The sequence below is a fragment of the Rutilus rutilus genome (assembly GCF_951802725.1).
Source record: "Rutilus rutilus genome assembly, chromosome: 25".
Lineage (NCBI taxonomy): Eukaryota > Metazoa > Chordata > Actinopteri > Cypriniformes > Leuciscidae > Rutilus > Rutilus rutilus.
Window position 1 is genome coordinate 29,857,564 of NC_140229.1, and position 23,789 is coordinate 29,881,352.

Below are 23,789 nucleotides of genomic sequence, written 5' to 3' on the forward strand. Positions count from 1 at the left end.
TGGGTGCAAAAGTGACGTTGAAACAACATCACTTTGTAATGTTGAAGCAATATTAACACCATTGATTTGTGGTTGAAATCTGAACATTATTTCAATATTAATCGAGGGTGCAAAAGTGACGTTAAAACAACATCACTTTGTAATGTTGAAGCAATATTAACACCATTGATTTGTGGTTGAAATCTGAACATTATTTCAATATTAACCGAGGGTGCAAGAGTGATGTTAACCAGGAGAACCTGTTCAATTCTACAGTAATTAGGCAGTCCTCCCTCTTGTCCCACAGACTAAAACATTCCTACATCATAATCAGTTCCATCAATGCAGACCTTTGATGTGCTGTAAATAACATTGCTTGCTGTTATTTGTTTAATGTATGTCTTGGTAACATTTGGAAGCATTGATACCAGTACAGAAGAGACATTTGATGTCATTTGATGAAGAATCCTGAAGCACTGAGATGGTATGCTACCATGTATTGATGCCTGTCTGCAAGTGTTTTTAACACATTTTTAAAGTTTTGTGTGTCGTGTACACCTCTCTTGAAAAAAACGGTGTTTACCCTCAAACCTCATTGTAGTAGTAGTAGTAGTAGTTTTATTTGAAATATATACAGACATGCATACATATATAAAATTTAAATTAAAATAACAACTAAATAAAGTCATGTACTTCTCAGCACAATCTTCCAAAATCATTGTAAATAATTCAAATTAGAAATTCCCATGTTCAAACAGGAGTAGGAAGAGGTTCATAACAAACTTTTCAAGTCCTACCCCATTTCTCTATTATTATCCTTTAGTTAAATACAAAACAATTTGATGATTCTCTTATACATACATCTTTACATACACCATAGATTTACCTACCTACTGTACACATAAACCCATGCATGCACATAGATACAGATGCATACATACATGCATACACCCACATTCCCATTTTTTTTCCTCTTCTTCTTTCTTTTCCATCTATATTTTTCATTTCCATCTATCAAATCAAATAATAACACCTCCATACTAGACTTAATATGTAGACCAATGAACCTGTATACAATACTATCACTCCTTTACTCCTTTTCGTATTTATTTAATATATTTAGTTTAAATAGTCTTTTAAAATTACTCATTGTTGTACATTATTTAATCTCTTCACTGCAGCTGTTCCATACATTAACTCCTTTGGTTGTGATGCAGTGATATTTAGAATTTGTTCTTATAAGTTTCTTTTTAAATCAAAATGTTCCTCTTAAGTGATATCTGCTCTCTCTCATTTGAAACAACCCTTGAATACTGTTCGATAGCTGTTGATTATTTATTCTATACATAATTTGTGCAGTTTTGAAGTCAACAATATCTCTGAATTTTAGTGCTCTTAATTTAATAAACAATGGAGTAGTTGGTGCTCTATAAGTGGTTTTATTTACAATTCTTAAGGCTCTCTTTTGAAGGATAAATATTGGTTCAGTGTTGGTTTTGTAAGTGTTTCCCCATACCTCCAAACAGTAAGTAATATATGGAAGTATGAAGGAACAATACAACGTGTACAATGTTTGTTGATTTAATAGGTAATTGATTTTATACAATATAGCAATTGATTTGGATATTTTAGCCCTGATATAATGTGGCTTCCAACATAATTTTTCATCAATTATTACTCCCAGAAATTTAAGTTATTTTACTCTTTCTATTTCAATATCATTTATCATAAGCTTTTTGTTTAAAGTTGTGGCACGATTACCAAAAATTATAAATTTAGTTTTACAGTTCAGTGTTAGTTTATTTGCATCAAACCAGCTCTTCATCTTTTGTAATTCATTTTCCACTGTATCCAAGAGTTGTTCCAGATTTTCCCCAGAACAGATTAAATTAGTATCATCAGCAAATAAAATGGTTTTCAGCGTTTTTGACACCTCCCATACATTATTAATATACAAGTTAAACAACAATGGTCCCAACACTGACCCCTGGCGGACCCCACAGGTCATTTTCTTTGACTTTGAAATATGGTTTTGCAATTCAACATATTGTTGTCGATTATGTAAGTAGCTATTTAACCAAGAAAGGGCAGTCCCCCTAATTCCATAGTTGTGTAATTTCATAATCAAGAAATTGTGTATTGTATCAAATGCTTTCTTAAGATCCAAGAATATCCCTACTGCATATTTTTTTTTGTTCTATTGCTGTTGTTATTTCTTCCACAAATTGAGTAAGTGCATGTGAGGTTGTCCTATTTGTCCTGAAACCATATTGCTGATCACACAGTATATTATGTGTAATAATGAAATTATCGAGCCTTTTAGAGAATATTTTTTCTAGTATTTTTGAAAATTGGGAGGGCAGTGAAACAGGTCTGTAGTTTGAAAATGTATGTTTTTCACCAGCCTTATATATTGGTATCACTTTTGCAATTTTCATTTTATCTGGAAAGACTCCAGTTTTCAGAGATTGATTACATACGTGCGTTAGAGGTTTAACAACACAACCAATAATACTTTTTACCATAAACATGTCAATACCATTCCAGTCAGTTGTATTTTTACTCTTAAATGTTTTAACAATCTCTAGAATTTTTTTTTCATCAGTTCTCTTAACAAACATAGATTCATTCATATTTACATTCTTGCTTAGCACATAATTTATACTGCCTGTCTTTGCAAACCCCTCAGCTAAGCCTGGACCAACTCCAACAAAAAAAATCATTAAATTAATTTGCAGCTAAGGTCATATCCTTAACTTCTATATTGTTTTTTGTCAGAAAATAGTTAGTGTCTCCTGTTTTGCCTTTTTTATTCTTGATAATTTCATTCAGCACTTTCCAGGTGTTTCTTATATTGCTTCTGTTGTCCTCCAGTAGTTTACTATAATAATTCTTTTTATCGCTTCTCATGATTCTGGTTAGTTTGTTTTTATATATCTTATATTTATTTTCTGCTTCTTTTGTCCTCTTCTTTAAAAATTCTTTATATAATACATTTTTCTTCTTACATGCATTTAATATTCCATTAGTTATCCACGGTTTTTCATCAGATTTCAGTTTTAGTTCTTTCTTTACTACAGGACAGTTTTTTTCATAAAGTAATGTTACAACAGTCAAAAATGAATCATAGGCTTCATTCACGTTATCTACGTACACTTTGCCCCAGTCTTGTTTCATTAAATCCTCTTTGAATAAATTGATGTTTTCTTGGGTTCTGTGTCGGGTAATTGTGTATATTTAGTTGTCTTTCCTGGTCCTAGCGTAGCTATGTATGTTTGCAAAAACTGGCAGATGGTCACTGACGTCGTTTATTATTAGTCCACTTTCAACTTTATAGTCAATGACGTTGGTAAATATGTTATCAATTAATGTAGCACTATTTATTGTAATTCTGGTTGGTCGAGTGATTGAGGGATACAAACCAGTACTATACATCAAATTAATGAACTCTGTAGTTTTGTTGTGTTCTTGTGGGTTGAGCAAGTCAATATTGAAGTATCTGCAGATAAAAAAATTTTTTTTGTTATTGCTATTACTAAATATTTCTGTTATATTTCTATTAAACATGTTTTTAGATTTTTCCATTTCAATTTGTACTGTGATTCATTACATGATTGTATCTAAAACAAAAGACATTTTATTAACTATTTTACATTGATATCTTCGGTCAATATATAATGCAACCCTCCCACCTTTTGATTGTTTCCTGTTGATGATAAACAGTTCGTATCCCTCAATCACAACCAAATCATGATGTTCTTCCGTGAGCCAGGTTTCTGTTATTGCTATTGCTGTGAATTTATTTTCCACTTGTTTTAGACACTGTTTGATTTTTGAAAGCACACCCTTGCACACTTGTCCACAAGTGTGCAAGGGGCCCAAAACGGCGTACAAGGTCAGGATAGTGTTCAATGTAGAGATGCTTAGGACGGAGTTTGAAATCTGGAAAGGCTTCTTTCAGCATCTCTCTATGATCCTATAGCATGACAGCATGTCAAACGCATCTATGGCGGGTAGATAATGCCTTTTCTAAGTCTACCCTGAAGAAGGCGAAGGAGCAGTCTACCCTTCCGTCGCCGTCAGTCCGTGTCTATTTTTGAATGGGATTGATAGAGACGTCAGACGGCAGACCGGCGGCGACGTCACGGCGGCGTCACAGTAGTAACGTATACCTTATGGCGACGGCGTACGTGAGAAATGTATAAAAAAATCATAACGTCTGAACCAGGCACGTCGCCTAATAAGACGCCTGATACACACGTCGTCCCTCAGTACGTCGCCTAATAAGACGCCTGATACACACGTCGTCCCTCAGTACGTCGCCTAATAAGACGCCTGATACACACGTCGTCCCAATATAATGTTATTTTTCCCATGTTGATAACGAAAAGTGAATAGCATGAGTAAGATTGGATTTGCAATTGGCTATATCGGGAGACATGATTTTTGTTTTGTTTTGTAGGAAGCTTTTCTTTAAAGTGAATTTTTGTTTAATATTAAAGCCTATCTTAATTTTAAATTTGTCATCACCCAATTGCATGGATTTAATAAAAAAGAAGCGAATATTCCATAAACAGGCTCTAACTTGTTGGTCTTCAATAAATGGTCTATCTTTTCTAGACAGAAAAGTTAGCAACAAAGTAATAAAAAATATTTTATTCGCAAAATCTATCCCTGCCTCCAGATACAAATGGTCCCCCTTGTATGAAAATATTAATTGGAACAGAGCATGGAGTAACCCACATACATTTTTAATTACAAACAAAGTAAAAGAAATATCATTTAAAATTATTTACCATTATTACCCCTGTAACAAGATTATCTCTAAATTTATACCGTAGACGAAAAATGCAGCTTTTGCTTTATGGAAACGGAAACGTTAGACCATTTATTCTATAATTGCTCACATAGCTCTTCTCTGTGGAATGATATAGCCTACAATGTTTCATTAATGTACAACTTGGCTCAAACATAGCCTACATTTATCTAATTTTGATATCTTCTTTTACTTTTCTGACTCAAATTTCTCTGTACAATATATAGTCAACTTAATAATTTTGCTTGGAAAATTCTTTATTCATAAATCGAAGTTTATGAAAAACTACGGTGACGCATTGCTGCCACATACATATAATTTTTTCCACTCAATTATGTCGTAATAACGAGATCTTATTTCATTAAAACGACATATTTTCTTGGCCTTATAAGGACGTGTGTAGTCATGTAGGCTACAAAATATGCCTTTATCCACATAAAATTGATAGCCAATCATGTCTTTATCATACGTTCAAAAAGCTGAAGAAATAACAGCCCCCAACGGACATTCATGTTAAATGATCAAATTCTGTACACACCTTATTAATAGCAGATGAGGCCAGAATACGAACATTGTGTTTAATTGAATATTAGGCTAAGCGTTTTCCTCCCATAGAAAACCCTTATAATAAAGAAAAAGCTTAATGTGGCTTAATAGGCTACTTCAGTGATAAAGATCAAATGCTGTACACACCTTATTAATAAACCATACTATCCTACAGAAAAGCAGATGAGCCCAGAATATGAACGCAATGCATTTAATTATACGTTAAGCGTTTTCCGATAGAAACCCTTTATTATAAAGAAAATAAAGGTGTCTCTTAACGTGGCTTTCTATGGGAGGATGGCATTGCGGTGCACAGCAAATCCTTTAAATGGTATTCAATGCAAAACAAAAATGAAAAATAAAAGTAGCCAATAAAATAAACAAATTATTGTGGCATTAATTAGCCCACAAACAATATTTATTTTAAAGACTAAACGAATTTGTTTAAAGAAAAACACCAGCGTTGGGCGTTTATCTGTAGCCTATAGGCTAAGTGTTTCAGTTGTCCTTTTCAAACTGGCGCAATAAAATGCAACAGAATTTGATTTGTTAAACATGAAGAGGACTTATCTGTCTGGCATGGCCGCTCGCTCTAACGTTAACCTAGATAAATGTTCGCTATTATTAAGCGCATATCCGAGTGTTTGTGCGGAGTGTGGAGCGCGCACTGCATGACATGGAGGCGCCGGCGCCATCACTCGCATTTTCCTATCAACAGTGGAAACAACTTAAATACTCCATCATTTCTGGTCATACAGAAAAGAATAATACATCAGTCGCAACTACTTTTATTTGTGTAAACTCTCAACAACAAGAAAACGTTGTGCTTTTTTAAAATAAAATAAAACAAACAGGGCGCGCTTTCATGATGTCTGTGAATTGGAGCGTGTCTCAAAAATGAACCGAAAAACAGTGTATAGACAAGCCTCACAGACATGAGAAATATAACTATCTATATAAAGTTTATAAATAAATAAAAAATGTTATCCACCAACGAAAAAAAATCCAATCGAAAGCAAATACGGTATACCATCTGATTATGTGATCCTGTCCGTATGAAAGGCGCATCTCTAGAGGCTAAATTACAGCGGAGATGTAGATATGTTTGCAGGCAGCCTACACTGATTTAGAAAAGACTAGTTCATTAATAAACAATTAAAATGCTTCATTATTTTTTTCAGACACATTTATTATATCATTAGCCTACTTTTGCCGGTGCTTTGCGGCAAGTTTTATGCGCTTGAGCGCGGAATAGCCATATATACACCCAGGATTGAATATAAACGTGCGATCAGTCCTAATTGCTTAAATAAATTACTACTAGTCTAGAAAAATCCTTTAGTCTATGGCAACTCTAATCAATAGCCTACATTTAATATTTGACATTATTTAATTAGTAATTAGTATCCAGCTCTTTACATTAAAGGTAGGATTTGTCTAAAAAACTTATTTTCCAAATTTGTTTAAACTTTATTTATACATCAATACATAATTAAAATGTAAGTACTCTGAAAAAGAAAGTATAAAAATCGAGTGTCTGTAGACCTCTCACGACTGTTTTAAAGACAGCTCATTATTTCCATTCACTCCACCCCCTCCCTTCTGGGCTCCTTCCAAAGCCACGCCCCCAAAACACATGAACGCGCGACTCCGACCGCTGAGCTGAAGACGCATTATTTACCTGAGACGAGCGGAGAGGAAGGAGCCCACTGCATGTAGTGACATCATGTCAGAATCACATGTAATAAAAAAAATCTAATGCTAATTGCTTATGAATATAAACGAATAAGATGTATTTTAGTACTCACTATCAAGCTAGCATATTGATTTTGGTAAAGTTTAAATTTAAAATATATATTTTTTGATTCGCTAACGAGCTAGTTATATAAGCTAAAAACAGGTTGCATTGATACACGTTTTTCCATTACCATCAGTTACATTGTGATGAAGATGAATTTCGTGTAAGATTCATAACAAATATGGTGTTCTGCATGTAGGGGTGGGAGATATTGACAAAAATGAATATCTTGATATTTTTTTTCCAATATCTAGATTTCGATATTCAGGCGATATTTTTGCCATCCTTCAAAGAAATGTGTGCAAACTGGCAAAGAAGGTCCAGTTGGTCTTTTGACTTGCTGCATTTGACCTATATTATTGTAGGCTATATAAAAAACAATAAAGGAGCTAACTAAACAGAATCTGTGGCAGCCCCTACTTTTTCCACTTACAAAAAAAAAAAAAAACTTAACTAGGCACTTCTTGCAACAGTGATTATTAAATCAAACAACAATATTGTTGATGATCAATTCAAAGTAAAAAAACAAACATTTTCAAAACGGTATAAAATATAAATCCATCCATTTTTCCCCAAAACGTTATAAATCCATCAATTTTTTTTCCAAAAATGTATGGTTTGTCTTTAAAAAAAAGTCTTTTGTCTTTTATTTTTCGTGTTTGCATTTATGAGGAAAAAACAATATTACTTGACAGTTCTCCATTATGGACGCGAGCGCTCTGAAAGCGGCACTAAGACTTTCAAACTTTCACAGAGACCTCAAAACAGAAAGCACAAAGCCTTTATTTAAAACGAATTTCGTTTTGTATTAATTGTATCTTAATTTTAATATTTTTTTCATTAACCAATTCCTGGATTAAATACATAAAAGTAGCCTAAATATAGGCTATCAATCACAACACAAGGTGCTTGAACTGGAGATTATATCATCGTGAACCGAACCGTAGCCTCGCCTCACAGGCCTAAAAAATGTGAAATATATTTACAGAAATCTGGTTCTAAACAAAACCATCCAAAACAAAATAAAACTATGTAGCCTAATAAATGTGCATTTCTCCGGTGCGTTCACTAGCCTACTGCTAAGATCGCGAGTCAATAGCCTATCGTCAACTTCATCTTTGCAGCCGACACAGAAATTAATAAACGATTAAAATGTCTTATTGCAATATTTTACATATTCATAATCATTACTTTTGCTGGTTCTTTGAGGCAGCTTTTTAGGTTTATGGCGTTTTGGAAAAGAGCTCTTCACGTGGCTACAAACACCGTTTCACCAAGGCACAGCGGCCCTGCCTTCAGCACATAAGAACAAAAAGAGAAAAAGCACAGACTTACTAATTACGAAACTTTGATGTGGTTGAACAGGTGAAACAGTCACAAATTCCTCTGCAACTCAAACCTTCTCAGTATGAGTTATGAAGGAAGAGAACAGCATAGTTTTCAGCGCGTCCTCCTTTGATTGCTGTGTTGTGACTGGAAAAGTGCGTGCAGGAGCACATGCGCAAAACGTAGGTTTGTAAAATGTCCTTTTGTAAAATAAAAATAATTTTAGGGCAAAGCAGAGGAGGTCGTGCAAGAGGCCGTGGCGTGCAACTAGGGTCCGAGGAAGTAGAGGCCGAGGACGGGGTGGTCGCTGGAAAGCCACGCCGATATCGACACGCGTTTTATTTCTTTGTTTATCCAAAGACTTTTTGTTCATTAGGCTACCTTTTCTTGTACTGTCTTCTTTTTTTTGCCTTGTTTGCCTTTGCTAACTGCATATGCCGGTAATGTGAATTTTGATTGCTCTTTCTCTGCCATTGTTTTGCTATTCCTAGGTTCCGTGCCTCTTGAATTCCTCAAATCAAACGTGCGCGCGCAAGTGGGCAGATCCCGTGGCAAAAGGGTGGTTGCCATGGTTGCGAGAGAGAGTGACAGTCGCCTAAGCCAATCCTTTGTTTCGTCCCGAATGGAAATAATGAGCTGTGTTTAATGCAGATTAAACGGTCTAGAGTCACTTGATTTTTATACTCTTTTTTTCAGAGTACTAACATTTTAATTCTGTATTGATATATATAGAAAGTTTAAACAAATTTGGAAAAAAGTTTTTTTATAAAATCCTACCTACCCTGCCTTTAAATTAGTTGAGTTAGCATAATTAGTTAATGAACAAATAAAATAATAAAATAAAGTTTAAATTATACTACCGGTAACCATATATTTCTATATAGCATTGCTTATTCCACCACACAAAGGACTGTTTATAAGGTGACAATCCGTTATACATGTGAAGATTGTAGCCTATATGGCTGTATCTTGAAGATTTTTGTATTGTATCTTCTGTTATAAAGATGAAGATTGACATTTCGTTAATTAAACAAAATAAGAACACAATGTTGTAAAAAATAAACAACTTAGGCTATGTTCTGTTAGATGTGTTTTGACTACTTTTTGTTTAATTATATCTCTAGGTAATGAAGATATAGCCTATTAACAAAAATAAATCTTAGGCTATATATAATATATTCTATAAAAAAAACGGCCTCATTGATTCATTTTGCCTGATTGGGGGCTGCTACTATTTGCTTAAGCTTTTTGAACGTAGAAGTGTGATAAAGGCGCGATAGACTGTCAATTTTATGTGGATAAAGGCATATTTTGTACATGACTACACATGTCCTTATAAAGGCAAAAATATTTTTGTCGTTTTTAACGACATCTCGTTATTACGAGAAAAATATGTCGTTTTAACGACATAAGATCACGTTATTACGAGAAAAGATGACGTTGAAACGACATAAGATCTCGTTATTACAACATAATTGAGGGGGGAAAATAATATGTATGTGGCAGCAGCTATGCGTCACCGTAGTACTGCTCTTGATGTAAAGTGTAACAATTATCGTCAGCCCTCTTGCGCCCTCTGTTGGCATTTGTACATAATATACATATGTTCATTGTTTATATATTTCTTCATGTATTTTAATAGTGTTGTTAAATAAAATAAAATAATTAATTACTTTTAATACCCTACTTTATTTGAACCAATTATATTGCCTCATTTGTAATATGTATTTAAGTCATACTAAAGGCTATTGTTCACTTCAGATCTATCTTTATGACCAAAAAATATATAAATAAAATAGTCGACACTGACAGCCCTAGTTTTGAACATTTGAACATGAACCTACATTGTTTTGCATTTTGTGACTAAAAGACTATTTCCCTGTCTTATATTTTTTCATTGTTGATTTCTTGAAAATAATAGGCTATTAAAATACTTTCTTGTCACCTTCTCCTGTAAACAATATCGTGAATAGTTTCATATTGTGTATTCGCCCATTATGGTCAACTGTGTAAATTAAAATTATTACCACCTTCAAAAGTAAAAACTCAGAATGACACATTCCAGAATATTATGTTTATAGTTTACAATTAATGAATTTATCTGTTCAACTTTAAAGTTGTTGTTAAAGGACAACTCCGGTATTTAACACCTTGAGTCTATTTTGTAGTTTGTTTTGGATGAACAAGAGTGGTGGACAAAGAAATTTTGACAATGGTTCCTGTCGCGACTTTTTGACTATTTTAGAATTGCCCATGGCCACTTTAGAATGGGAGTCAATGGCCATGCACAAACATGCCTTTAAAACAACTTTAACGTTCGTTTTCAAAACTGTGCAACTCACCGAGTGGTTAGTGGTGTTCGTTGATGATTAAAAACAAGTAGCGTAGCGAAATACATTTTCTGTCGTGTTTTATTTGGCATTTTGTAAAATCCCATTGATTTCCGTTGGAGGACTCATTGCTCGTTGATATTACTGCGCTACCGGAAACGGAAAGGGGGCTGTTTACATGTGGTTGTAGTCTTTTATGGTCTTTTCGCTCGGTTCGCTCGGAGTAAGTTAGCGAAATAAACAAACAAAAAAATCATTACATCTACAATGGATTATGAAATGTGGATTCTGGACCCGCTCGATTTTGAATTTGACGGTCGAGGATACCGTTTCGAACCTGAATATACAGAAGAGGAGCTACGTGTAAGGGAGATGGAGGCTCAGGCTAGGGCTATGGAGGCGCCTGAAGCTCCGGCAGAAGATGTCCCGAGGATCACGGGAACTTGGTGGTGTGCCTGTGACAAATGCAGGCAGATGCCGACGGAGGTAGAAAGTCGGTGCTGCACGGAGTGGGACCTTCTCCTCACAGATGGTATGGCCAGCCTGAATGTCTCGGTCGACAAGGATGATGTGTCGTCGGTCTGCATCACAGACAACGAAGTGCGCCAGCTAATGTATAAACCCGTGCTGGAAACTTTCTTCTGGGTACCAAAGATAAACTGGAAGAAACGCCCCACACCCGAAGGACCGAATGGAAAATTGTCAGAAAGGTAAGCTACATTTATGTATTGCATTTCCTAGTCATAGCCAATTTGTATAATTCGCATATACCTTGACTATAATTTTTTCGAAAACTATGCCACCGCTGACGCAGTCTATGCTCTGTTATGTAATCCTCAGGCAATACCGACTTGTGGCTTATCGTGTAATTCTGGAGTGGGCCCTCAAAGGCCAACCACTTGGACGAGGAAATAGAATTGCATTGCCCAGTTGCGTGGTGTGGGCTGTTAGGGATGCATTCCCATCCCCCACTGGACAGTATGCGGGGTTCAAACCAAGCGAGATAGAGGACTTATTTTGACTTATTCCCACTTACATTTGCATTCAATTTCTGTTAAAAATGTTTAAATAAAAATCTATTTTTCAAACTTCTTTTCTCATTTATTTATAAAGTACAACATACCACAGTCTGTTATGCATAAACATTTTCACATAGATTGTGTATAGAATGTGTAAAAGTAGACATAGGCCCTCTATATTTGCAAACATATTTACAACAACCAAATTTACAATATGGATTCTAATGGCCTCCTTACCTACAGATTTTGGAAAGATTGCATGGACTGCTACCTTACATGTAAGGACTGAAAAAAAAAACTGGAACGTACAGAGACTCTAGTAAGTCTCCCAATATTTCAGTAACATTATGTAAATTAGTCTAAAACTGCAAAAGTCCTATAATGTAAGGAGGCGCTTAGTTTCTCAAGGTTCCGTGTGGCGAGTGAATCTGGATTTGTGTTTCTTGATGAGATCTTCTTTGGGGGGTCTCTCCTTAGTGGCAATGTTTGGAGGACACTGGACATGTGGCATATTTTCAGGTGCGCTTTCCTCCCTTCTCTCCAACACGCGTTCCACAAGGTGTTGTGTAAAGTTCTGACTTGTAGGCTCATAGATCTTCTTGACTAACCATTCCTTGCTTTGTTTAGGGAACTTCATACTGTATCTTGTAAGTCCTAGACAGAGAACATTACTTAGTCAAGTTCTTACACAAACACAATTAGGGACTTACTTATGAAATCTCAATACCTTCAGAACTTTCTGCCGGCTCTCGGCCAACATTGTAATTGTTGTCCATGATGGCCAGCTGTGTTCGAGCTACCATGGTGTCGTATCCAAAATGCAGTCGTTTAGGGAGATACTTTAGCATAACGTTGTGGTACACCTCCAAAGCACCTGAAAATGAAAGTGTTTCATTAGACATTGAGAGTGACTACATAGATTGAAAAGGTGCATACTTCTTTCTAGGGATGTCAACGATTAATCGACGATTGATTCATTTTCTATAATACAATTAATTGATACAACTTAATTGATACAACTTATCGATCATCGATTAAGCAGGTTCATGCGTTCATGCTCAACCACGAAACATGTAAAGCCAGTGTACCGGAGTTATTTTTGGGACCATTTTACACCATTTTACACCTTCATCAAGACTAAGTTTGCGTGTGCTTTCGCAGCCTTTTGTTTTGTGCAAATGTAAGTTGTAATACTGTGATTATTTTGTGTATGCCTATCTATATCTGATTTATCTCATATTGGATGCATGTGGTTAAGAATTAACTATGTAGTAAAGCGTAAATCCCTACATAAAGCTACATACCTGTATGTTTGAAGTGAGTCAACTGCTCTAGGTCGTTCAGAAGTCTTTTATCTTCTACAATAGTCCATAAAGCCTTGAACACTTGAGACTCTGGGTGTAGCCATCGCTTCGTCCTTTGCTCATCTGGGTGTAAAGCAGGGTGAGGACATGCCCACTTTCTACCATCTAGTTCCCATGTGTGCTCCCCACAGATGTGGTGAAGGACTGAGGTCCACCGTCGCTTCAGTTCCTACAGAATAAATTACATTTCAAAACTAATTGTAACAAGACTATTTGGTCATCTGCTGACTGGATTTCATTGCCACTTGGTTATCTTTATACGTCTGGGTTATTACCTCAGCACTCTCACCACAAGATGAGCATGAGAACCAAAAGTGATTGAGGATCGACCGAAGCCAGCCCTGCAGGTCCCGATTTTCCTTTTTGTTGGCGAGTGCTACTAGTTTTTTCTTAACTAGATAAATAGTATAATAGTAATGAAACACAGAAAATTAACAAATGCAAATGTGGGTGTGCCAATTGTGAAGGTTCTCCTTCACAGTACAACATGTGGGGTCTTGATATCAGGTTATAATTTGATGATGGTAATTGAGTCACTCGCAATTTAAACTGTTTTGATACAACTATTTACCTTTTGCTACATGCCAAGGATCAAACTCGTGGTGAATCATCTGGAATTCCTCCCTCATTATTTTCCGAACTGATGGGGCCCGGCCTGTAGTGATGAGATCTATGTCTAGTCCTTCGTTAAAAATTAAATGGTTGAGGCCTCTCCTACAGCCTTGGGACTCCATGGCAACTGAAGAAATAGAATACAAATTAATGAATGAGCAATAGATTTTATTTTAGAGCTCATATACCACCCATTCCTCTTTGATCCTAAAACGATAAGGGAAAACAAATATAATACTCACTGAATTATGCTTTATCTAAACTTTCTGTCACCCAGAGTATAGTTTTACAAATCAGAGAAGAATAATTTTGGTTTTACCTGTAGTAGTTCAAAGTGGATGATCTCATTACTGGATAGAAGCTGAAACGAATAGGTGGAATACTTGCAGCTGTACCCTGTATAATGTAATAGTGTGACAACCTGTGAGTCCTCCTTAGTATCCAGAGGAGAACACTTCTAACACAGTCTTACAATCCATACTTCCATGTATTAATAATAATAATAATAATAAAAAAAAACACTCACCTGGTGAGTCAGACCTGGCATCTCCACACAGCTCTATGGACGCGCCTTCAGCCTTTTGTCTCAAAAGGCGCTTGATAATATTCTCATGATGAGTCTTGTATGCAAAGTGTACTACTGGAATAAGGTATTGTGATTGGATGGAGTAGTACTGAGATTTCTGCAGGAGTTGCAAGTTTAGTATTCTGGCCCACTCGTGTACTTCAGTGAAAGTTGTTCCAGAGAAAAGCGTAACAGCAGAAACAAGCAGGTTATTCTGCGCCATTCCTCTTGCATCAGGACATGATGCCCACCTGCCATGGTGATTTTTCAAACATGTCCATTCAATTTTTATATGGCTGCCTGCAGTTGTAACTTTTTTATCAGTGATGGGTACACCACATGTATGGCACGTTCTAAACAGTGTCATGAGGCTAGACTCGTTCACAATCCATTTTCTTTCATCCCACTCCTCTTGCGTTTCTGAGGAACTTGAACTGGAGGTTATACTTGAACTTGACTGTTGACTGAGGCTGAAGCTCATGTCTATTGGGGCATCCTCAATGACTGATGACATGCTGGTGTCCATCTGAAGCATCTCAGTTTCACAATCATCTGGCTGTTGAAAAGTGAAACAAAGGAATATAATTAATATTCTAGTGATAATAAACATTGCATCACAAAAAGTAAAACAAATACAATATACAAACTTACAGATAGTGACAGGCTCTCCCTGATCACAGGGAAAGCAAGGTAACTGCCAGATAAGGACTTCCTTGGGGATTTCGTGGATTGTTGAGGCCGTTGCTGTGGGCTGGTGAGAACAAAGGACATGCCAGAGGTAGAAGGCCGGTCCTTCGCAGGAGTTGAAGAAAGGGGATATTTGAAAACAAGGGGTTCTATACCACCAACAGCCTGTAACAAGTTGCAGAACACAACATCTCATAAATATTACTGACACAAGCACTGTTGTAATGATGGCTCAGACTGTGCCATTTTAACGGTGGTTTGATTGTTTTCTTGAGAAATATTGTTTATTTGCTACATCTAAATTTGCCGTGGCGTCTGTCGTTGCTATGCATTGCGCTCTCCACAATGACAAAGTAGTAGCTGGATTAAAACAACCGAAAAACGATTGATGTGACTCTGCTCCAATATTTACTTACGGAGAAGAGTAAAACACCTGTAGTGTTTGGGTGCACAGACTTTTTTCATCTCGCTGCGCCTGGTAAAAAACGAGCGCGTCGATTCATTTCGGCGTCTGGTCTATTTTTGCTGCGCCGCTTACGCTGAATTAAAGTGACAATGCATTGATCATGGCCAAAATACACCGCAGTTTTACCCAAAAAGCGCATTGTTGCCCGAACAATAAAAACAAAGACGAACCAAAAGTTATATAAATGAAATGATTAATAAAATAAGCTTATTGACAATTATTTTCTCTTAAATGTATTTGAAAACGAAATAAAGCAATGCCAACTTACCCTGATTATAGAGTACTCTGTCTATACACACGCCACGGTTCAGCCGCGCGTGACAAACGCTGCTAGTGTGAAAGCAAAACGCTCGTGTCCTGCTCCCGCTCACCATATGCACTGGCTAATGCGTGCAGTGTGAATCCGGCGCGAGGGCGCTTAGAGTGCGCAGAAGACCCGTTTTTAAGAAGTTTTAAGACATAACATTTAAAGTTCGGGAATTTTAGACTTTTTAAAACCCCAAGGGAACCCTATCAGATGTTCAAGCTAAACTAGTCATACAAATAACATATCATTTTATGTTGTTTAGCTTACCCCAAGGTCTTCTTCGTCTAGCGTTGGTCCACTGAGCGTCGGTACAGCTGTCCTTTTCAGATAGAGTTTCTTCGGAGACTTTTTTCGAGAACCTGTAGATTTAACATAGTCCTCGTCCCGAAAGTGAAATGCACAAACACGATGGTCAGCTTTTCGAAGAACATCTAAAGGGGTGTTTATGTCAAACCCGAGGAATAAAAGCCAAAACTTTACTCGTTCAGGGTTGTGGAAAGGAATCCGATGACAACTCCTATTTTTAGGGATTTTACCGCAGTTTCTGACCGCACAAAGTTTTACCATATTGGATGGCTCAGTGACCAGTGCAATGTTGGCCTTGGGTATGAAGTTGAACTCGACTGTGAGTGACTTTCCCGTGAAACCTTTTTTTACTCTATGCGCTAGACACGTTATCGTCATCAAGTGGTCGAGAGTGTGCCAACGCTTCAGACTCAAATATCGAGGGGAAGTTTATACGTGGTTGTGAGGTATCTGAAAAAATAGTTCCGCTATAGAAAAATAAACGGATCGAAATCATACATTGCGCAGTTTTGAAAACGAACGTTAAGGGTTGTTTTAAAGGCATGTTTGTGCATGGCCATAGACTCCCATTCTAAAGCGGCCATGGGCAATTCTAAAATAGTCAAAAAGTCGCGACAGGAACCATTGTCAAAATTTCTTTGTCCACCACTCTTGTTCATCCAAAACAAACTACAAAATAGACTCAGGGTGTTAAATACCGGAGTTGTCCTTTAATAATTGTGCAAAAAGTTGTGACTTTGATGGTGTATAATTTGCATAGTCCTCATATCCAGTAGAAAATGAGTGAATTATAAAAAAAAAAAAAATACTATGTTCGTAAACCATTCAGAGATGACATTAATGACATACACAACTTTGTATACAATACAAAATTTGTATCAATGATATTTTCAATGTCACCAGAATACAAGAAAAGAATGATTGATTAGAAAGATAACTAAGGAAAGATAAGAAAAGCTAGGGGGAAAAATAGATATTATTTTATTGTGATGCGACGTTGGAGTCACACGTTGGTGTCACGCGTCTGTGGTGCGACGTGCTGTGGTGCGACGTTGGAGTCACACGTTGGTGTCACGCGTCTGTGGTGCGGCGTGCTGTGGTGCGACGTTGGAGTCACGCGTTGGTGTCATGCATCTGTGGTGCGGCGTAACCCTTCTGTCACGTAAAAGTACACGACTGTCGACTTCGGTAAGTTATCCGTGGCACTATCCACTCGTCATACGCATCCACCCTCTGCTCTCAGCTCGTGGACGCACCAGACTCATGTTTACAAGATCAATGAATAAACAATGAAGAAAGTGCCAATGAATGACTGCTTTGAGTAGCAACATTACAAATAATAATCATCTCGTTCATTAGACTTCAGATTGCTTACCATGTTTTTCCAGCAATCTGCTCAATCAGACTCTGTGCCAGGAATGCGTCTGCCGAAGTCCTCATGCGGTAGTGCTTCTCGTCTGTTTCCGGAGTGTGTCCCAAGAGCCGAGCCACTGCGTTCCTCTCCACCTCCGGCAGGTTCTCAGCAGCCGTCTCAAAGGCTGTCCGGGCGTCACCGCTGGTCACTGCTGGAATGTTGTATCTAGAACACAGGGCAACATTAGAATGCAAAAGAACAAGCGGACCATGTGCACATTTGTGTACTTTAGATTGAGTAAAAAGATTATACAGATAGTCTTTTTAGGTCATTACAGGGGTTGTGGATCGGCCTTCCTGTCATGAGTCTGGTTCTCTCTCTGGCTTTTCCTGTCTTTTTCCCCCCTCTGCTGGTCAATGCTGGTTATTCCTCTCTCTTTCCCTTTTCCCCTTCAGCTGATTCTCATTAGCTGTCATCTCACTGATTCATTTCACCTGTTCTCTCCTCTAGCCTGCTTGCTATTTAATGTTCCCTGTTTTCCTGCCATTTGCCGGATTATTTCGTTTGAGTATCATGCTGGTGGCTATCTACAATCCCTGCTGTTCCTGTCTTGTCATGTCATGTCGCAGTCCTGTCTACAATCTGGTTCAGGTCAGCTAAGCCGTTACACTGTATATTAATATTCTCTTCTACATTGTGTCCAGCCCTCCCGCTGTCGACGAACGCCCTGAACAGACTTTGTGCGTTGCTACGCTCTGCCTGTGGAGACGAGAGGTTAAGAGTCTTCTAGCCGGTCTCCCTGATTTCTGCTGCCTCTCAGTCACGCACAAGAGAGTTGAGAGAGGGTTCCTGTTTATAAGACTGTTGACTGTTTGATCTACACTAGTTGCAGCTACCTGAGTTCCTGTTTGAAAAGACTGTTATATCTGCACTATTAGCAGCTACCTGAGTTCCTGTTTGAAAAGGCAGTTTATCTTTGCTTCATCTGCATTTCCCTGTGTTCCTGTTTGAAGAGACTTTGTTTTCTGCTCTCTCAAAAGAAATAAACTCTGACTCTCAAATTGCATATTGGATCCTATCTCTTCCTTACAACACTTCCGGTACTGGAAACAAAAAAATGGCCCTCTGCCGTCGCATCGTCCCCTGACCTGAGACCCTGGAGCATCACCGGCCGAATTTGGTCAAAGTACAGGCCAAACCACTGGGAAAAAGAAATAAATATATTTCAAAACACACACGCACATGCACACAAATACTCACACATACACACACACACACACACACACACACACACAGATATAATGTAATTTTGAATACAAACGTACATGTTCTTGGTCAGCGGTCAGAGGAACTTAAGCGACTTGTGATGGGGCCGTTTTGTGCTCCTTCACGGCCACAGACGAGCCGTTCTGAGCACGGGTTCTCCCCTGCCATTCCTCAACCTGCAAACACACAGTTGTGCACATTCGATGACAGGTCTCACTAATAATCAAAAGGTACACACACATCTGTGAACCACAAGAGATCAGGAGGCATTGATGAAATGAAATAAAATAAAATAAAAAAGGTTACGGTCCCACTTTATATTAAGTGGCTTTAAGTACTATGTACTTACATTGGAATTAATAATTTGATACAATGGACTTATTGTGTACATGCATGTTTTTACATTGTACTTATATTTTGAAAATACCTGCATGTAATTACAGCTGTAATTAATTTATGTAATTACATTTGTAATTACACTGTTGACCCTTCCCTAACACCTTAACCCACCCTTAAACCCACCCATACCACCACACCTGTCCCTAACCTTTCCCGTATCACACCTCAATAGCAGCACAAGTGTTTTACAAAACAACCTGAACACAATAAGTACATTGTACTTATTTTTCGATGTAAGTACATAGTACTTAAAGCCACTTAATATAAAGTGGGACCAAGGTTACTAAAATACACTTACAAGCTGTGTCCCAATGTTGAAGGCTGCATCCTTCGAAGGACGCAGACTTCAAGGATGCAGCCTATGCGTCCTCTGAAGGACGCACCATGTAGCCTTCCTAGGATTTCCTAATTGTGCAACCAGGTGTTCCCGATCACCGCTCCTGGCGCCAAGCAACAGTGCGAGAGGACAGCTGCTATCCTGATCATTCATTTTGATAACTGAGTAAACAGCTATGGAGCCAGAATTGGCTATTGTCATTTTTATGTTTTATATTTTACTGGAGGTCACGGTGTGCCCCGGCGCTGCCGGATCATGTATTTTCGGTTTAGCCCTGTTTGAATACAAAACCCAATTTAATATAAAAAGTCCAGTATTTCTGGCGCTCGTCATCTGCAGCTGTCACGGTTGCCAGGCGACAAGAACAATCCTTCGTAGGCTAGACCGGTCCGAGCGCTTCAGATGTGCCCTTTGATATAGGACGCTGCTGTAGTTAGCAACAATTTGTTAATATTGTGACAATAAGCCTACATTTTGTCACTTTAATTTTCGGAACTGCAGATTTCGTTAAATATTCACTAAGTGAATTTCACTTACAAATGTGAAGTAACCTGAAGTACTTTTTTCCCTCACATCACAATGGCCCTCATTTATCATCCTTGCGTAGAAACGGGCGTATATCCCAGCTAACAATTTAACGTTCTGGGAACGTTAGTTTTTGGTTCCCAGAACGTTCCCAAGAACGTTCCCTATTGGTTAGCCAGGAAAGTTTTCTTTACGTTAGTAGAACGTTCCCTATAGGTTGCCGAAAGGTTCCCAGAACGTTCCCGCAAGGTTCTCGTAACGTCTACACATCCTGATATGCCTGTACACAAATTATAGGTCTACAAACATATTATACATTGTTTATTGTTCAAACACTTAAGAATCCTATGAATATATTATTACAATAAATTGAATTTACAGAAACTATCATTAATAAGTAAATCAATCAGTTTGTATTAAATAAATAAATCAGCACACAATCCATGTTTTTGTTGATTCATTGTTTAATTATCAACCTAAAATAAGTCATTAAAAACAGCATTAGCAAAATGTATTCAGGAACAGTAATTTACATTTAATATTTCAAACATGAAAATATTTCAATAAATAAAACTGCACAAACATTTTAATTAAAACTATCTTTTGCAAACTGTAGCCTATAACTTCGGCTAAAAAGTTGAAAAAGTATTTATTTATATACAATATACATGAATGTGCCAATCTTCACACCGCTCAAAACATTTAAACTCCCAACACCATCTGCAAATTTAACAAGAAAATAAAAAGACAACGTGTTACATGGACACACAATCCCATGCCAAAATTCAAGCCCTGTAATGGCATTAATATTCATCTGGAGCAAATGAAAAGAGTGAGGTGGGATTGTGTGTCACAAGCTGTAGGAGATATGAGAGCATGAGCGCTGCTGGTATCATGTATTTATTCAGATATTTCAGCATCAATGTGTATAGAAAAATTTATATATTTCAAAACACTACATTGCATTTATTTATATTGCACTATTATTTCAGACTACAAATCAAAAAAGGAATGTTTTATATAGGGGTAAGGATACCCATTAAGCCTCTCTCTCTGAAGTCAAATAAAAAACAGAGAAAATAATATTCAAGTCTAGTGAACTCTGACCTGCGAATTCGCTCTACCTTTTATGTATAAGTCTCACCTCCAATGAAGAATTTGAAAACCTGTAACTGCTGTGTTGTTTATGAGAGAGAAAGTGAAAAAAAGTTTGAAACTGCTATCAAATTTTTTTTTTATCTCTGTGACTTTACACCTACAAATTCCACTGTCACAGGTGCTCAGTTTTGCTATAATGAAACCATCACAGAACATGGTAATAATCAGCCATCCATGCAAAAGCAAAGGTCGGTGTAGTTTACAGGTGCATCTGTCCAGGCCAACGTCTGATGTCTTGATGCCTTCCGCTGGAACCTGAAATAAAAAAAATAGTACAGTTCAAAATCTATCATACATACATCTCATCTGGTATCACAAATTATCATTCCAGGTTCACTTTAAGATATGCTCAATATTAGTGCTGCACGATATTGAAAAATGTAGAGTTTATTTAGAGATATCAGCCGTATGGTTTAGTGCATGCGCTAACGGCTCCAGGTTTGTATCTGGTAAATTACCCCACTAATAATGCCCAGAATGGTACCAAACTACTACAGTAGTACAAATAGGTTCTGTACTCATTAAACGAGGCATTGGAAAGTTTGTAAGTACATCTGGAGTTTATTTAAATAACACTTGCCTGACGGCGAATGCTACTACTGATGTTGACGTCACTTTATGAGTACAGAACCTATTTGTGCTACTCATTTTCCCCGACATAGAGCAGACCGGCACACAACAAAAACTGCTGTTCGGATGTTCCCTTTTCTGATATTTTAGCCTTCGTGACATTATGATTTTAATTAAAACAGAAGTAAGAATTTTAGTGTAATTTTAGTGTAAAAAAATTTACAGTAAACTCAGAGATCACCTACCGCTGCAGATGTGTACGGAAGTGAAAAGCGGAAATGCTTAGACCTCTTTCCGGTTCAACCGCTGGGCGCTCCGCATAACCCCTATTGGGGGGATTTTGTAGAGGAGTGAACCTGCATAGAAAATTACAATAGATAACAAGCATAGATAAATACAATAGAAGAAAAACACAGTTGAAATAAGCAGTGCATTATGTTTTTCAGTTAAATCTAACTTATCAGGTACAGAAATTGATTTATCAAAATGTAAAATAAGTCTTCAGTGTAAAAATAAAATAACTATAAAATTAATGTATCTTTGCTAAAGCTACAAGTCATTTTCTCTTTTGATGTTTGATCACCGTTGGCGACACAAACAGCTGCGGGTACGTTAGGCTGCTGTCCCTTTAAGACGAATGCGCAGAACTAATATAAATGACACGCATCCGTTTTCTTTCTGTTTAAAACACAAGACAAGAGGAAACTCGCCATTTTGACTTCATTTTGCGTGCACGTGTCTGTAAAAAAAAAGTGAAAGAGAACTGAATTCGGCTAAACTCACCTTCTTCATCTACTGACTGTGGATGGCATCAAGGTCTTGTCCTGAAGAATACAGGGCCAAACAATAGGGATTTTATCTCATCTGGTAACAAGAGCAAAGCCATAACTTTAAGAACTCTACTGATATATTTACCCCCTGATATTGCATTGGGGATATCAATTCAAACATTTTTAAAGGCTAAGAGTATGAGCCACAGCTGCCCAAGATATCAAGGGGTTGCAAATTAGTCATGGCTATAAACCTGTATGCATGGCATCTACTTTGTATTTTTTATAAAGCAATGTTCTATGCATTTGTCCCTGTCAAATAAACATTAAATAAATAAATCTGTGAAAAATAACTGCCTCAAGTTGTCGACCCCCTGAACCGCATTTAAAAGTACAAAGAATTTCAGTATTGATCAATAAAAAAAATACATAAATACCTTTGAGTGGTATTTATGTGAGTGGTACTCATTGGCCAACATAATTCAAAACAGACCTAAAGAAATAAAATAAAATATAGTAATCATCAGGATATCATGTTATCATAATAGTTAAATGAATTATTATAACTATGACCATTATAATATTGTATTAGTCGCCTAATATTTAGCTGATTATTTAGTTTACAGGCTTCTCAAGGACAATCTCACTGAAAAAACTTGGGGTTAATGATTTTAAAATGTGAGACTTATTTCAAAAGCATAAATCTTACAGACCCCAAACCTTTGAACAGCAGTGCACTGCATGTTTGAGGTGGTTTTGCTTACTAGTCATATGGTTCATAGAGATTTTCTTGGACAGGGAGTGCAGCAGGCCATCACAGTATGATGATCTAGGAACATAACATGCTGTTTGTCACAGAGCCAAAAATATTACATGTGATATGTTTATTACAAGGAACCAAGCTAGAACAGAGGTGAAATGCATAAAAGATAAATATATACAAATCTTAAGATAATATATTGTGAAATAAATGCATATGGAATTATCATCATGATTAAACAATAACTCACCCCTTGTTGTAGAGTTTTATTTTTTCTCTCGCTATTCTGAAATCACATTTTAGCAATATTGGTAAGTGACGTCACTGATTAAGTTAACAATACAGTGCATTCTTTTAGGTTAGCCTAAATAAATTAGCTTACTTCCCATTGACAAATTACCAGCAAAACTATCAAAAACTGTTATCTACACTAAATATGTGTTTAAAAACCCAAACTTTCATAAATAAGACCTCAACTTAACGTAACTTAGGCCTAACATTGTCTTTTGAAAACGGTTAGCTAGCGTAG

At 36.9% G+C, this 23,789-nt stretch overlaps 1 long non-coding RNA gene across 2 annotated transcripts; it reads right to left on the reverse strand.

Moving 5' to 3' along the window:
- Positions 1–20,456: 20,456 nt before the first annotated feature.
- LOC311285036 lies at positions 20,457–23,316 on the reverse strand. Of its 2 annotated transcripts, XR_014626300.1 has the most exons (5): positions 23,265–23,316; positions 22,938–22,993; positions 22,514–22,554; positions 21,976–22,086; positions 20,457–21,415 (listed from the first exon to the last, which is right to left on the reverse strand). It is a non-coding gene; the product is annotated as an uncharacterized lncRNA (long non-coding RNA). The 2 variants fall into 2 exon arrangements; XR_014626301.1 differs by lacking the exons at positions 22,938–22,993; positions 23,265–23,316 and having other exon boundaries at positions 22,514–22,594.
- Between the last annotated feature and the right edge of the window lie 473 nt (positions 23,317–23,789).